Source organism: Acanthochromis polyacanthus, chromosome 2, assembly GCF_021347895.1.
Source record: "Acanthochromis polyacanthus isolate Apoly-LR-REF ecotype Palm Island chromosome 2, KAUST_Apoly_ChrSc, whole genome shotgun sequence".
Classification (NCBI taxonomy): Eukaryota; Metazoa; Chordata; class Actinopteri; family Pomacentridae; genus Acanthochromis; species Acanthochromis polyacanthus.
Window position 1 is genome coordinate 45513165 of NC_067114.1, and position 15071 is coordinate 45528235.

The 15071-nt window shown below is 40.3% G+C and overlaps 1 protein-coding gene across 16 annotated transcripts in view; it reads right to left on the minus strand.

Moving 5' to 3' along the window:
• The window catches only part of madd (MAP-kinase activating death domain), a 96434-nt gene extending 82145 nt beyond the window's left edge, over positions 1-14289 (minus strand). For 13 of the 16 annotated variants that reach the window (XM_022198304.2, XM_051939125.1, XM_022198303.2 and 10 more), the window contains exon 1: positions 14002-14288. The gene's annotated coding sequence lies outside the window, so the exon portion shown is untranslated. Of the gene's footprint in view, positions 1-14001 lie in introns of all 16 variants that reach the window. The other 3 variants (XM_051939099.1, XM_022198294.2, XM_022198293.2) reach the window with 1 other exon arrangement.
• Between the last annotated feature and the right edge of the window lie 782 nt (positions 14290-15071).

The window sequence follows — 15071 nt, forward strand, 5'->3', positions numbered from 1 at the left end:
CCAAAACACATCGCCAACATGGCAGACATGAAGGAAGCTTGTGGACAAGAATCATCTAGAAGCAGTCATAAAAACAAAGGCTATGCTATTGACTGGTAAAGACAGATATTAGACTATTTATTTTTTTTGGGAGTCCATGAATAAAATACTTCATGAATTGTGTATTGTTGTCATTCTTTCATTTGTTGGACACATTTGGGATAAACAAAATTCACAAAATGCTTTCATTTCATTACAAAAATAAAAAAGAAATCACAACAATTAGCCAAGGATGTGAATAATTTTGAAGGACTTGTCTACAGCCACACAAAATCTGCATACATACAAGGAGATAAGACAGACCTGGATCAACAAACCCACACTAGCGGCTGCAGTACATGTTTGCTGAGTGAAGAATAAACTTCACAGCGACAGGATCAGCAGTATAACCAGCGTTACTCCAACACCAACAAAATGCCACATGAGGCCTCGCTTGACACTCCGCCCTGAAACACAAACACTCAGCAGCTGTCCAGATAAGCTAAAGGATGTTAGCAGGTGTATTTAGCTGCAGCTCCATTCATGCATTACAGCTGAGAAAGGCTGCAGGCCAAGAAACTAAATTAAACAGACAAACTGGTACTTGAGGATCTGGAAATACATGTACAAGCATCTATAAATATGAATTGGAGCAGATTTTGCACTAATTTAACCGTTTTAGTGCTGTTATAGTCGAATAAACTAGGCATGGCTGCTTCCTCTGTGGTGTTAAAGCACTAAGTCTCAAAGCAGACCAACAGATTTAGCAGTTTTGCTCATTTTTTGTGGTTTTTGGACTTGCAAAAAGTCTGCACAATCCATTGTTGCAGCATCGACACAAATGCAACATTCACACTAAAGGAAGTGCAACGTGAAGTGAAGCAAATTAGCTACAACAACACAAAGAAAAGTCACGTTTGCCATTTTCCACAACAAATTTATGATGTAGTTCATCCTGGTTTAAGGGTCTTTTGTATTCAGTTACTTCTTTAGTTTTATTTAAAAGACATGAGTTTGATGTCATGCAGCAAAATGAGTAAGAAAGAAAAAAAAGGTGCGTTTTTAAACTAAAAATCTGTTGTGTGGAAATATTTCAGCTACAAACACGGCGACGTTGACCATCGCACATTAGAGGAAAGAAAAAATATGGAGCAAAAAGGAAAGAAAATGGAAAGAAAAATAGGGAAAGCAGAAGTAAAATGTTTTGTTTTTAAAAGGGTTAAAGAAAACAACATGAAATACATCAAAAATCCTGCCTCATCTTTCTGTTTTTAGAGTTTCTCCGTCTGAAAATGTTGTAATTTTGGCATTTTTTAAAAAGATAACACACCTCTCCAATCAGATTTGACCTCTGTTTTTACAGTTAATCTTTATTTCGTTTAATTTTACTCTTATTCTTTGCTACACAAACGGCAAAATGTGCACCACAATTGACTTTGATGAGTAGAAAGCCAGATAAATGCTATCACTAGCAAAAAAACAAAACAGTATTTTGGATGCGTTTTTCAGCGTTATATCCCATGAAAAGCCTTTCTAATGGTAATAACTGATTATATTTTTAATAATTCTGATATTGTTGATGCAAATATGCATGCTAAATATAATATTTCTTCACAGAAATCCTTCAGTCTGACATCATTTATACAGAATTTTTCATACAAATGAAGTGAAAGGAGTAAAAATGCAATAAAATACTAAATTACAAACAATACACCTGATTTATAACATTAAATAAAGGACTTAAAAACACAAAACTGAAGACCTGAGTACATGCTATCCTAAATAACAAGCCAATGAGTGAAAATAAATTCCTCAAAGCTCCAATCTGTAAATTCTGAAGCACTCATTTACAGCTGCTAAGTTGTTTATATGTTAAATATAATATTTATAAATACAGATACAGCTATTTCCATCTACACACGTGGACAAAATTGTTGGTACCCCTCAGTTAAAGAAGGAAAAACCCACAATTCTCACTGAAATCACTTGAAACTCACAAAAGTAACAATAAATAAAAATTTATTGAAAATTAAATAATCAAAAACAGCCATTACTTTTGAATTGTTGATTAACATAATTATTTAAAAAAACAAACTAATGAAACAGGCCTGGACAAAAATGATGGTACCTCTATAAAAGATTGAAAACTATTTGACCAGAGTGACATGATTAACTCAGGTGTGTCATTTAATTGACATCACAGGTGTTTCCAAACTCATAATCAGTCAGTCTGCCTATTTAAAGGGAGACAAGTAGTCACCCTGCTGTTTGGTGAAAAGGTGTGTACCACACTGAACATGGACAACAGAAAGCGAAGGAGAGAATTGTCCCAGGACATCCGAAAAAAAAATGATAGACAAACATCTTAAAGGTAAAGGCTATAAGACCATCTCTAAACAGCTTGAAGTTCCTGTGACAACAGTGGCTCATATTATTCAGAAGTTCAAGACCCACGGGACAGTAGCCAACCTCCCTGGACGTGGCCGCAAGAGGAAAATTGATGACAAACTGAAGAGACGGATCGTTGGAATTGTATCCAAAGAGCCCAGAGCAACCTCCAAAGAAATTAAAGGTGAACTCCAAGGCCAAGGTACATCAGTGTCAGATCGCACCATTCGTCGTTGTTTGAGCCAAAGTGGACTTCATGGGAGACGACCAAGGAGGACACCACTGCTGAAAAAAACTCATAAAAAAGCCAGACTGGAATTTGCAAAAATGCATGTTGACAAGCCACAAAGCTTCTGGGAGAATGTCCTTTGGACAGATGAGACCAAACTGGAGCTTTTTGGTAAGGCACATCAACTCTATGTTCATAGACTCAAAAACCAAGCATACGAAGAAAAGAACACTGTCCCTACGGTGAAACATGGAGGAGGCTCAGTAATGTTTTGGGGCTGCTTTGCTGCATCTGGCACAGGGTGTCTTGAAAGTGTGCAAGGTACGATGAAATGTGAAGACTATCAAGGCATTCTGGAGAGAAATGTGCTGCCTAGTGTCAGAAAGCTTGGTCTCAGTCGCAGGTCATGGGTCTTCCAACAGGACAACCATCCAAAACACACAGCCAAAAACACCCAAGAATGGCTGAGAGAAAAGCGTTGGACTATTCTAAAGTGGCCTTCTATGAGCCCAGATCTGAATCCCATTGAACATATGTGGAAGGAGCTGAAACATGCCATTTGGAGAAGACACCCATCAAACCTGAGACAACTGGAGCTGTTTGCTCATGAGGAGTGGGCCAAAATACCTGTTGACAGCTGCAGAACGCTCATTGACAAATACAGAAATCGTTTAATTGCAGTGATTGCCTCAAAAGGTTGTGCAACAAAATATTAAGTTATGGGTACCATCATTTTTGTCCAGCCCTATTTCATTAGTTTGTTTTTTTAAATAATTATGTTAATCAACAATTCAAAAGTGATGGCTGATTTTGATTATTTAATTTTCAATAAATTTTTATTTATTGTTACTTTTGTGAGTTTCAAGTGATTTCAGTGAGAATTGTGGGTTTTTCCTTCTTTAACTGAGGGGTACCAACAATTTTGTCCACGTGTGTATATTAGAGTAAAAATAAAGCGTCTACATGAACATTAAAAAACATTTTAACCTTCATAAGTGGTGTGAAAATGATTAAATGTGAATTTATGTGTAAATAAAGGTTAATTTCCTGCCTCTAAAACAGGTTCTGCCACGGGGTCTGCATGTAAATCACCAGTGGGCCTCCACAGTGTCATTAAGCCCACAGCTGGAGGACACCCAGTGGGCATCAGGACGTCAGAGGTGACTCTATCAGCAGCGCTCCAGATGCATTATGGGTGTAATTATGTCTAATAGCTCGGCTGGAGAGCAGATCTGAACCAGACTGACCTCACAGTGTAAAAACAGACGACATTTACTGCAGAATTCCAGCAGAAAACGCTCAAATCTGCACATTTTAGCCTCCGCAGTCAGAAAACTCTCCCTTATTAGAGAGTTTTAGCGTCGTTAAACTTCCTGACGGTTGTTATAAAAGGCAGCAGATGATCAAACAGAAGCGCACGGCGAGCTGAAGTGACTCAGCTTAACGTCAGCGCTCGTCACGATCGCTGAAATTATTCCAGCTCCGTCCCCGGCACGTCGACGAGTCCACAGGAAACGTTAGGAGGAAGATCCTCGTGTCAAACAAGCACTCAAAAACCTAATTCTTATTAACATTCAGGCTGTTTGAGCAAGCTGGGAAGAGGCAGCAGCAAGAACTGACTTCCTGTTGGTGTCAGAGCTGATTTTAAGACATTACTGATCACATTAAAAGATATAAATAACACATTCTGAGTCAGCTCACAGCCTCAGAAAGGCGAGGTTTAAATCTAAAGGTTTTGCTATCAGGACCCCTCCACAATCAGGATTTCATTTCACCTTTAAAAACCTATTTTACAGGCTTGTTTTTTATGATGTTGCCTCTTTTATCCTCATTTTACTTCAGTTTCTACAGTTTAACTCTTTATTTGTTCTACTTTTTCCTGGTACTTTTAATATTTTATTTGTATCAGCTTCACATCTCTGCTCTTTTTATTATTTTTTTGTTCAAACCTCTGCTGCTGTATAAACAAAGTTATTATTGTTAATATTTTCAGCTGTCTGACAGTCCTTTACCTCATGTGTGATTTCTGCTTTTATCTGAAAAAAAATCAAAGTAAAAATCCTGTCATTTCATCAAAATCATGTTATTCTATTTATTTAAAAAAAAATTTAATCACCAGGGGGAAAAAACAAACATTTACAGTAAGTAGATTCTATAAAAACCTAAAAATTCTGCCCTCCTCTGCTAAACCGTGACGCCATTAATGACGCAGCTGTGACCGACAGTCACTTGATAAGAATTAATAACATTATAATAGCGTTAAATCGTCTTCTTTCTTCCTAACCTCATTTTCAGTCAAAGCACTTTTTGTTTAAAAAATGACGACATTTCATCTAAATCACATTATTCTATGTGTCTTATTAAAAAGAAATGCCAGAAAATAAACCATTTTCACCGGCTGAATTGTGTAAAAAACCATAAATTCTGTGCTTCTCAGTGCAACCATGATGCCGTTAGTGATCCAGCTGTTTTGTGACAATAATTATTAATACTGTAATCCTGTCCTCCTGACTTAGCCTCCTTTCTTGGCTGGTTTGTCAAGGACTAAAAGGTGTTGTATGAATAAAGTTATTGTTAATTTAAAATTTTGATGCTCATGTGATTGCATCTGGAAAAAAAAAATCAAGTATAAGCCGAAAATCAGGACATTTCATCAAATTATATTATTCTATACCTCTCATTAAATAATTGACAGAGAAAAAAAAACTATTTCTCCAAATTAAATCTGTGAAAAACAAATTCTGCACGGCTCAGAACAACTATGATGCTATTAGTAACCAGGCGTAAACTAATCGCGACGTCACCCGTTGGTTTCAACGCAGAGAAAATGAAGCCCAGATTTTGCTACTTCCTGGTCGCCGTTTTGGATTTTTTGGAGCCAGTGACGTAAAAAGCGTCAAACAGACTGGACCGGAGAGCAACTAGAGACAGGACCAGTCAATGAGACGGTCAATCAAGTATAGCCACGCCTCCTGGCTCCGCCAACTTTAACGATTTATTTAAAATTCAGTATTGATTTATTTTAAGATCGGCCACCTGATCTCTCATTTTGACCATGAAAACTAACGGGAAAAAAATCCTGAGCTGTAGAAAATCAGTCTATCAAATTTTATTTTTTCCAAAAATGAATTGGGGTCTATGGAGCAAAAGCTTTTTGGAGCCAACCCTAGCGGACGGTGTGATATTGCAAGTTTTTCCAGGTTGGCTTCAATTCTGGAGCCAGATGCTACGTCCATCTTTATATACAGTCTATGTTAGTAACTCAGCTGTGACCAACAGTCACATGGAAAAATTACTAATCTGAGTTTAAAATCTGGACATTTTAACAAAAACCTTGTTGTTGTTTTTCTTACTTAAATTTATGTCTAAGTTTACACAAAAAATAAAATGCAAAAATAAAAGAAATCTGTAGATTGTACAAACAATTTACAGGACAGGATTTACAGCAAAAAAATAAAAAATAATTATTCTGCACTCCTCACTGTAACTGATTACATCAGACAAAAAATGCGACTGAATCACACTTTTTTTTAATATGTCTAACTTTTCAAAAAAAAAAGAAAAAACAAAATAATTCTCAAAAAAAAAACATTTGCAGGAACTGGATTCTACAAAACACGAGAAATAAAACAAATTTTACTCTCCTCAGTGAAATTGGGATGCTTTTAATGACTCAGCTGTGACCAAAAGATGAAAAAAAAAAGATTTATCAGAAAAAAAGATTGATGAACAATTAAGCTTCAAATCAGGACACAAAGGTGCTGCACTATTCCAGCTATTATTAGTAGTAGTATTATTACTAACCACAGAGAGGAAACAGACTATAATGTTCCTCCAGTGAGGGCAAACACAGAACACATCCAGCCCTCTGTACCTCAGAACCATCAGGACCATAGAGAACCCTCTGTATCTCAGAGAACCATCAGGGCCATAGAGAACCCTCTGTACCTCAGAGAACCATCAGGGCCATAGAGAACCCTCTGTACCTCAGAACCATCAGGACCATAGAGAACCCTCTGTACCTCAGAACCATCAGGGCCATAGAGAACCCTCTGTATCTCAGAGAACCATCAGGGCCATAGAGAACCCTCTGTACCTCAGAACCATCAGGACCATAGAGAACCCTCTGTACCTCAGAGAACCATCAGGGCCACAGAGAACCCTCTGTACCTCAGAGAACCATCAGGGCCACAGAGAAACCTCTGTACCTCAGAACCATCAGGGCCATAGAGAACCCTCTGTACCTCAGAACCATCAGGACCATAGAGAACCCTCTGTATCTCAGAGAACCATCAGGACCATAGAGAACCCTCTGTACCTCAGAACCATCAGGGCCATAGAGAACCCTCTGTACCTCAGAGAACCATCAGGGCCATAGAGAACCCTCTGTACCTCAGAACCATCAGGGCCATAGAGAACCCTCTGTACCTCAGAGAACCATCAGGGCCACAGAGAACCCTCTGTACCTCAGAACCATCAGGGCCATAGAGAACCCTCTGTACCTCAGAACCATCAGGACCATAGAGAACCCTCTGTACCTCAGAGAACCATCAGGGCCATAGAGAACCCTCTGTACCTCAGAGAACCATCAGGACCATAGAGAACCCTCTGTACCTCAGAACCATCAGGGCCATAGAGAACCCTCTGTACCTCAGAACCATCAGGACCATAGAGAACCCTCTGTACCTCAGAGAACCATCAGGGCCATAGAGAACCCTCTGTACCTCAGAGAACCATCAGGACCACAGAGAACCCTCTGTACCTCAGAACCATCAGGGCCATAGAGAACCCTCTGTACCTCAGAACCATCAGGACCATAGAGAACCCTCTGTACCTCAGAACCATCAGGGCCATAGAGAACCCTCTGTACCTCAGAGAACCATCAGGGCCACAGAGAACCCTCTGTACCTCAGAACCATCAGGACCATAGAGAACCCTCTGTATCTCAGAGAACCATCAGGGCCACAGAGAACCCTCTGTACCTCAGAACCATCAGGGCCATAGAGAACCCTCTGTACCTCAGAACCATCAGGACCATAGAGAACCCTCTGTACCTCAGAGAACCATCAGGACCATAGAGAACCCTCTGTACCTCAGAACCATCAGGACCATAGAGAACCCTCTGTATCTCAGAGAACCATCAGGGCCACAGAGAACCCTCTGTACCTCAGAACCATCAGGGCCATAGAGAACCCTCTGTACCTCAGAGAACCATCAGGGCCATAGAGAACCCTCTGTACCTCAGAGAACCATCAGGACCATAGAGAACCCTCTGTACCTCAGAGAACCATCAGGACCATAGAGAACCCTCTGTACCTCAGAACCATCAGGGCCATAGAGAACCCTCTGTACCTCAGAACCATCAGGACCATAGAGAACCCTCTGTACCTCAGAGAACCATCAGGGCCATAGAGAACCCTCTGTACCTCAGAGAACCATCAGGACCATAGAGAACCCTCTGTACCTCAGAACCATCAGGGCCATAGAGAACCCTCTGTACCTCAGAACCATCAGGACCATAGAGAACCCTCTGTACCTCAGAGAACCATCAGGGCCATAGAGAACCCTCTGTACCTCAGAGAACCATCAGGACCACAGAGAACCCTCTGTACCTCAGAACCATCAGGGCCATAGAGAACCCTCTGTACCTCAGAACCATCAGGACCATAGAGAACCCTCTGTACCTCAGAACCATCAGGGCCATAGAGAACCCTCTGTACCTCAGAGAACCATCAGGGCCACAGAGAACCCTCTGTACCTCAGAACCATCAGGACCATAGAGAACCCTCTGTATCTCAGAGAACCATCAGGGCCACAGAGAACCCTCTGTACCTCAGAACCATCAGGGCCATAGAGAACCCTCTGTACCTCAGAACCATCAGGGCCATAGAGAACCCTCTGTACCTCAGAACCATCAGGACCATAGAGAACCCTCTGTACCTCAGAGAACCATCAGGACCATAGAGAACCCTCTGTACCTCAGAACCATCAGGACCATAGAGAACCCTCTGTATCTCAGAGAACCATCAGGGCCACAGAGAACCCTCTGTACCTCAGAACCATCAGGGCCATAGAGAACCCTCTGTACCTCAGAGAACCATCAGGGCCATAGAGAACCCTCTGTACCTCAGAACCATCAGGGCCATAGAGAACCCTCTGTACCTCAGAACCATCAGGACCATAGAGAACCCTCTGTATCTCAGAGAACCATCAGGACCATAGAGAACCCTCTGTACCTCAGAGAACCATCAGGACCATAGAGAACCCTCTGTATCTCAGAGAACCATCAGGGCCACAGAGAACCCTCTGTACCTCAGAACCATCAGGGCCATAGAGAACCCTCTGTACCTCAGAGAACCATCAGGGCCATAGAGAACCCTCTGTACCTCAGAACCATCAGGGCCATAGAGAACCCTCTGTACCTCAGAACCATCAGGACCATAGAGAACCCTCTGTATCTCAGAGAACCATCAGGACCATAGAGAACCCTCTGTATCTCAGAGAACCATCAGGGCCATAGAGAACCCTCTGTACCTCAGAGAACCATCAGGACCATAGAGAACCCTCTGTACCTCAGAGAACCATCAGGGCCACAGAGAACCCTCTGTACCTCAGAACCATCAGGGCCATAGAGAACCCTCTGTACCTCAGAGAACCATCAGGACCATAGAGAACCCTCTGTACCTCAGAACCATCAGGACCATAGAGAACCCTCTGTATCTCAGAGAACCATCAGGACCATAGAGAACCCTCTGTACCTCAGAGAACCATCAGGACCATAGAGAACCCTCTGTACCTCAGAACCATCAGGGCCATAGAGAACCCTCTGTACCTCAGAGAACCATCAGGACCATAGAGAACCCTCTGTACCTCAGAACCATCAGGACCATAGAGAACCCTCTGTACCTCAGAGAACCATCAGGGCCATAGAGAACCCTCTGTACCTCAGAGAACCATCAGGGCCATAGAGAACCCTCTGTACCTCAGAGAACCATCAGGACCATAGAGAACCCTCTGTACCTCAGAGAACCATCAGGACCATAGAGAACCCTCTGTACCTCAGAACCATCAGGGCCATAGAGAACCCTCTGTACCTCAGAGAACCATCAGGACCATAGAGAACCCTCTGTACCTCAGAGAACCATCAGGGCCATAGAGAACCCTCTGTACCTCAGAGAACCATCAGGGCCATAGAGAACCCTCTGTACCTCAGAGAACCATCAGGACCATAGAGAACCCTCTGTACCTCAGAGAACCATCAGGGCCATAGAGAACCCTCTGTACCTCAGAGAACCATCAGGACCATAGAGAACCCTCTGTACCTCAGAGAACCATCAGGACCATAGAGAACCCTCTGTACCTCAGAACCATCAGGACCATAGAGAACCCTCTGTACCTCAGAGAACCATCAGGACCATAGAGAACCCTCTGTAGCTCAGAGAACCATCAGGACCATAGAGAACCCTCTGTACCTCAGAGAACCATCAGAACAGTGAATCTCCAGGCAGGTCTTCCTGGTTTGGAGCCAAAATGTGTGTTTGATGAAGCAGCAGCTCCGTAGCGAGACTCTGGACCACGGCAGGATTTTATTTATAGACGAGGACGGAGGGACGCTGACGGTCTAACGACTGAAACCGGTGCTGAACCTCCAAACTACGACAGATGAAGCTCCTGGGCGGTGGTGGGCGGTTATATAAGCTCAGAGAGGAGACGGGATGATTCACGGACCTCCAGCGTGGACAGAATTAGTTAGGATTTAAATATCGATCACCAGAAACTCACAGAGCTTCAATTTCTGGTCCGCTGATATTAACTCGTGCCAACTCGTAAATCTGGAGTTTATCTGCAGCAGGGGTGTCCAACATGAGGCCCGTGGGCCAAAAGTGGTCCTCCAGAGGGTCCAATCCGGTCCTCACAGAGTAAAAATTCCAGAGAAGACATTAACTGCAGATGTAAATTAGTAAAACTATAAATTTAAAATAATTTCTAGGCCATGACAAGTTGTTTGGATCATAATGTAAAATACTCGACTGTTCTTTTGTCGCTTTGTGTCTCATTTTTGTAATATTTTGACTTGTTTTTGAAGTTTTATGTCAGAATTTTGTCATTTGTCCACTTTTTTGTTTCTCGGTTTTGGTGTTTTGTGTTTTCTTTTTCTCTCACTTGTGTTTTTGGTCTTTTGTCATTTTGTGTTTTGCTTTATTCGCTGTTTTGTGTATTGTTTTTGTTGTTTTGTCATTTGTCCATTTTCTGTCGCTTTATAACTTTTTTGTCTCGTTTTATGTCTTGTTCTTGTCATTTTCCATCTCACTTTTGTAATATTTTGTCTTGTTTTGCTGTTTTTGTCATTTTTTTGCACTAAAACAAAGGAAACATGGAATTATTGTGGTTATTTATAGGTCATTATGCTGTGATTTTACTGGTCACTGCAGATCAGACTGGGCTGAATGTGGAACCTGAACTAAAATAAGTTTGACTCAACTGGTTTATAGCTGCGACTTATGAGAAGTTAGTCTCTTTGTCGTATGTCTGACTTGACTAAAAGACCAATTAAAATCTAGTTTTTCATTTTGTCCATATGATTTATGATAATAATTCAAATAGAAAACTGCAATCATCTACTGAGCAGGTAGATTAAAATCATCCTCACCAGAATATCAGCAAACTTAAAAGCAGCAGAGACGCAGAAAGAGCTTGTTAACATGGTCATACATTGTTTTTTGTTGTTGTTTTTTAAAGCTAGAAGCCAAATAAGCATCCAATAACGCGGTTGATCATTTCCAGATCTTAACCCATAAGAACCCAGACCCATTTAAAGGACTTAATGAGTTAAGATCAGACATAAAACTTTACAAGGAAGGGACCGGGGCATTCAATGTGCTTGTTACACTGATGTCACCGTGGGTTCTTATATGTTAAAACTGTCGCTGACAGAAACACAGATTCAGACTTCCAGAGTTTCTTAAATAGAAAAATAAGGAACCAATCATGCCAGTTAGCAGGGTGGAGCTTCCTGTCTACTTGTTTCTCTGCAGGAATAAGTTCCTAGTTCAAAATGTGTTCATAAATGAATCCAATACTGATAAAAACAAAAGCACAGAGTGACAATGTAGGTTATTTGGAGGCAGGATTGGATCATTTCCATGGGGAAATAAAGCTTCTAAATATGATAGTTTAGTATAGAAATTTTAGATTTAGGGGTTTAATCAATGTTTAGAGAGGAACTTAAATACTAATATTAGAAACAGATGAATTATTGGATAGGCTGACTGTCAGATCTGACTTTCCAACTATCAATGCTGGCATTTTTAAACGGATTTTGAGATCAATTAAATAAAAAATTCTCTACAAAAACTGCCTCTCTCTATCTGTAGTCACTTTTTTGTGATCTCTTCCACTGTCTCATGCATATTATGACCACACGCTGTCTTTAATCTAACATATTCAAACATTTCAATAAACATATTCTCTATAATTTAACATATGTAAAAACACAAACAAACAAAGGCATCTTAAATTAGTTTTTTTGTCAGTGTTCTGTTAAATTTTGCCAATATTTTCATATTTACAGCAAAACTCTGCTCTGATTATCAGTTATCAGCCTGCTTGATTATTAGTGTTATGTCATTAATTATGTTCATCTACATCATGATTTTTTTACATCTAATTTTCCACAAAGAGAATGCCTTAAAAAAAACTTTTGCAGGAATTAGATTCTACAAAACACAACAAATAAAATAAATACATCTTTAATTTAGCTCTTTTTAAATTAACACAGATTAATAGACAACTCAATAAAAGCATCTTAATTGGGTTTATTGTTGGTGTTCTGCTAAATTTGGACAAAAATATTCCCATATTTCACTGAAAATCTCTGCTCCAAATATCAGTTATTAGCCTGCTTGATTGTTATCATTATGTCATTTATTAATAAATAACTAATAGAAAAAACGTAGTAAAATAAACACAGAAAAGCATATTTTAGATGTTTTCTTTACATTCATCTAAAAGAAAACATTTTACACACAAATGCATTAAAATACACTCCTTGAGGCACGAATACACAAATTTAAGATTACAATATTGGTTATTGGTGATATATTTCCATATTTTACTGCAAAACTCTGCTGTGAACATCAGTTATTAACCTGTTCGATCATTAGTGGTACGTACGTAGCTCATTGTGTGCTAATTTACATAAACGTCTAATAGGAAAAATGCAGTGAAATAAACACAGAAAAGCATGTTTTGGATGTTTTCTTTCCACTAACACAAAATAAGACGTGTTATGCACAAATACATTCCAAAAATATCCTCTTTAAGGCACCAATACACAAATTTAATTTATTATTTGTCTTATTTTTTGTAAAACTGCGCTTTTAATATCAATTATCAGCCTCTCGGACTCATAATAATCAATATCAGCACTGAAGAACACACTTCAATCAACATTTTAACGTTATATGAAGACAGTTTTTGCACATTATTATATAACTACATCATTAGAGATGGAAAGATTTCCTTAATTCTGCAGGAAGTTCAAGGAAACATGCTCTCTGCTGTCTATTGTCACTTCGAGATGTTTTTCTGCATGCCTGGTTTTATATCTCTATTTCTGACCTACCGGGTGCTCTAATGTCTTTTTTATATCCTCCCTGTGCTGTCTCGGTCTTCATAACATCCTCAGCATCAAACCCAACGCCAAGGTCACACAGTCCATGTGAAGAGAAGATAAATTACCTGCCTGCTCCCATCAGCCTCCTCCTGCTACATGCTGCCTCATTTACACTATTTCTGGATGTTGTGTAAGAAAACCACACCGCAGAACGATGCTCTGTGGGCGGGAGGACAGCTGAGGCTTCTCTGGGTCCACATTTCATCAGTGACGGTTACAGAGGAGCAATCCAACACAAATGAGCTGGTTTAGATGAGAATTTAACCTTATCTGACAAGCTAGCTGTGCTGATTAGCTTGAATTAGCAACATTAGCTGACAGAAATTGGAACATTAACGACAACAGGAAGTTCTAAAGCAGTAAGTAATATAGTTGAGTTTATTATTTTTTATATTTCTGTCAGGTTTTGTGGGTTTATTCCGCTCCTGGATGTCCACACACACACACGAAGCATCCTCCAGCCTCCCTGTTAGCTGCCTGCTTTCCTACGTCACTGTTGGATTAGCTAGCATGCTAACTAGCCTGCTAGCTGCTAATTTCACCAATTTATCTCTTTAATTAAAACGTGTCAAATATTTTTTGAATATTCATATTTATTTTTTAATATTTAAATATAATAAAACATCTTAAAGCTCCAGAAAATCAACCTCGCTGGGTGTGTTCAAACAGGCCGCAAAAGCCGCGTCCTCACCTGCTCAGGGTAGCCTGCTAGCAGCAAACGGTCGCCCCGGAGCCAGCTGCTGGTTCTCCTCCGTGGTCACAGCGGCGCAGAGGCGGCGACGTTTGTCCGGAATTCAGACCCTAAATCCACTCAGGTTGGTGGCGAACTGTCAGAGGATGCTCCCCACTCCGTGTGACTGGATGCCCAGCGCTGCGGGAGGAGCAGAGAGTCCGCCTCGGAGCTCGATGAGCTACTGTCGGTCGGTTAGCTCCAACCAACCAACCTGCCTTCACAACATCCTCCTCCTCCTCCTCCTCCTCCTCCCCATCATCATCAGCAGCAGTTCCGCATACTCACAATCAATAAATAATCAATTAATAATCATTCTTGAAGATGTTTTATCAATCCGTAGAATCTGGAAACCATCAAACTGATCAATAATTAACATCATTTAGAACACATTTATTAGCAGTCGTAGCAGTAGTAGTAGTAATGGTGGTAGCATATATATAAACTCAACAAAAATGTAAACGCAACACTTGTTTTTGCTCCCATTTTTTATGAGATGAACTCAAAGATCTAAAACTTTTTCCACATACACAATATCACCATTTCTCTCAAATATTGTTCACAAATCTGTCTAAATATGTGGTAGAGAGCACTTCTTTGCTGAGATAATCCATCCCACCTCACAGGTGTGCCATATCAAGATACTGATTAGACACCATGATTAGTGCACAGGTGTGCCTTAGACTGCCCACAATAAAAGGACACTCTGAAAGGTGCAGTTTTCTTTTACTGGGGGGTCCACTCCTCTTCAATGGCTGTGTGAAGTTTCTGGATACTGGCAAGAACTGTGTGAAGTTTCTGGATATTGGCAAGAACTGGTAGCAAGCTCTGATTATTTTTTTATTTAAAGTCCTCTTATTCCAGAATTTATCACAAAAACGTCAAATTCTGATTAATTTCGACCAAATATTTACAGTCAAATAGATAAATGGTACATTTTATGTAACCTGTTATACATCTCCAAAACCTAAAAATTAAACCTTAAATGCACTGAAATAGTTTGTTTTGCCTGCGTGATTAACCAGAATAAG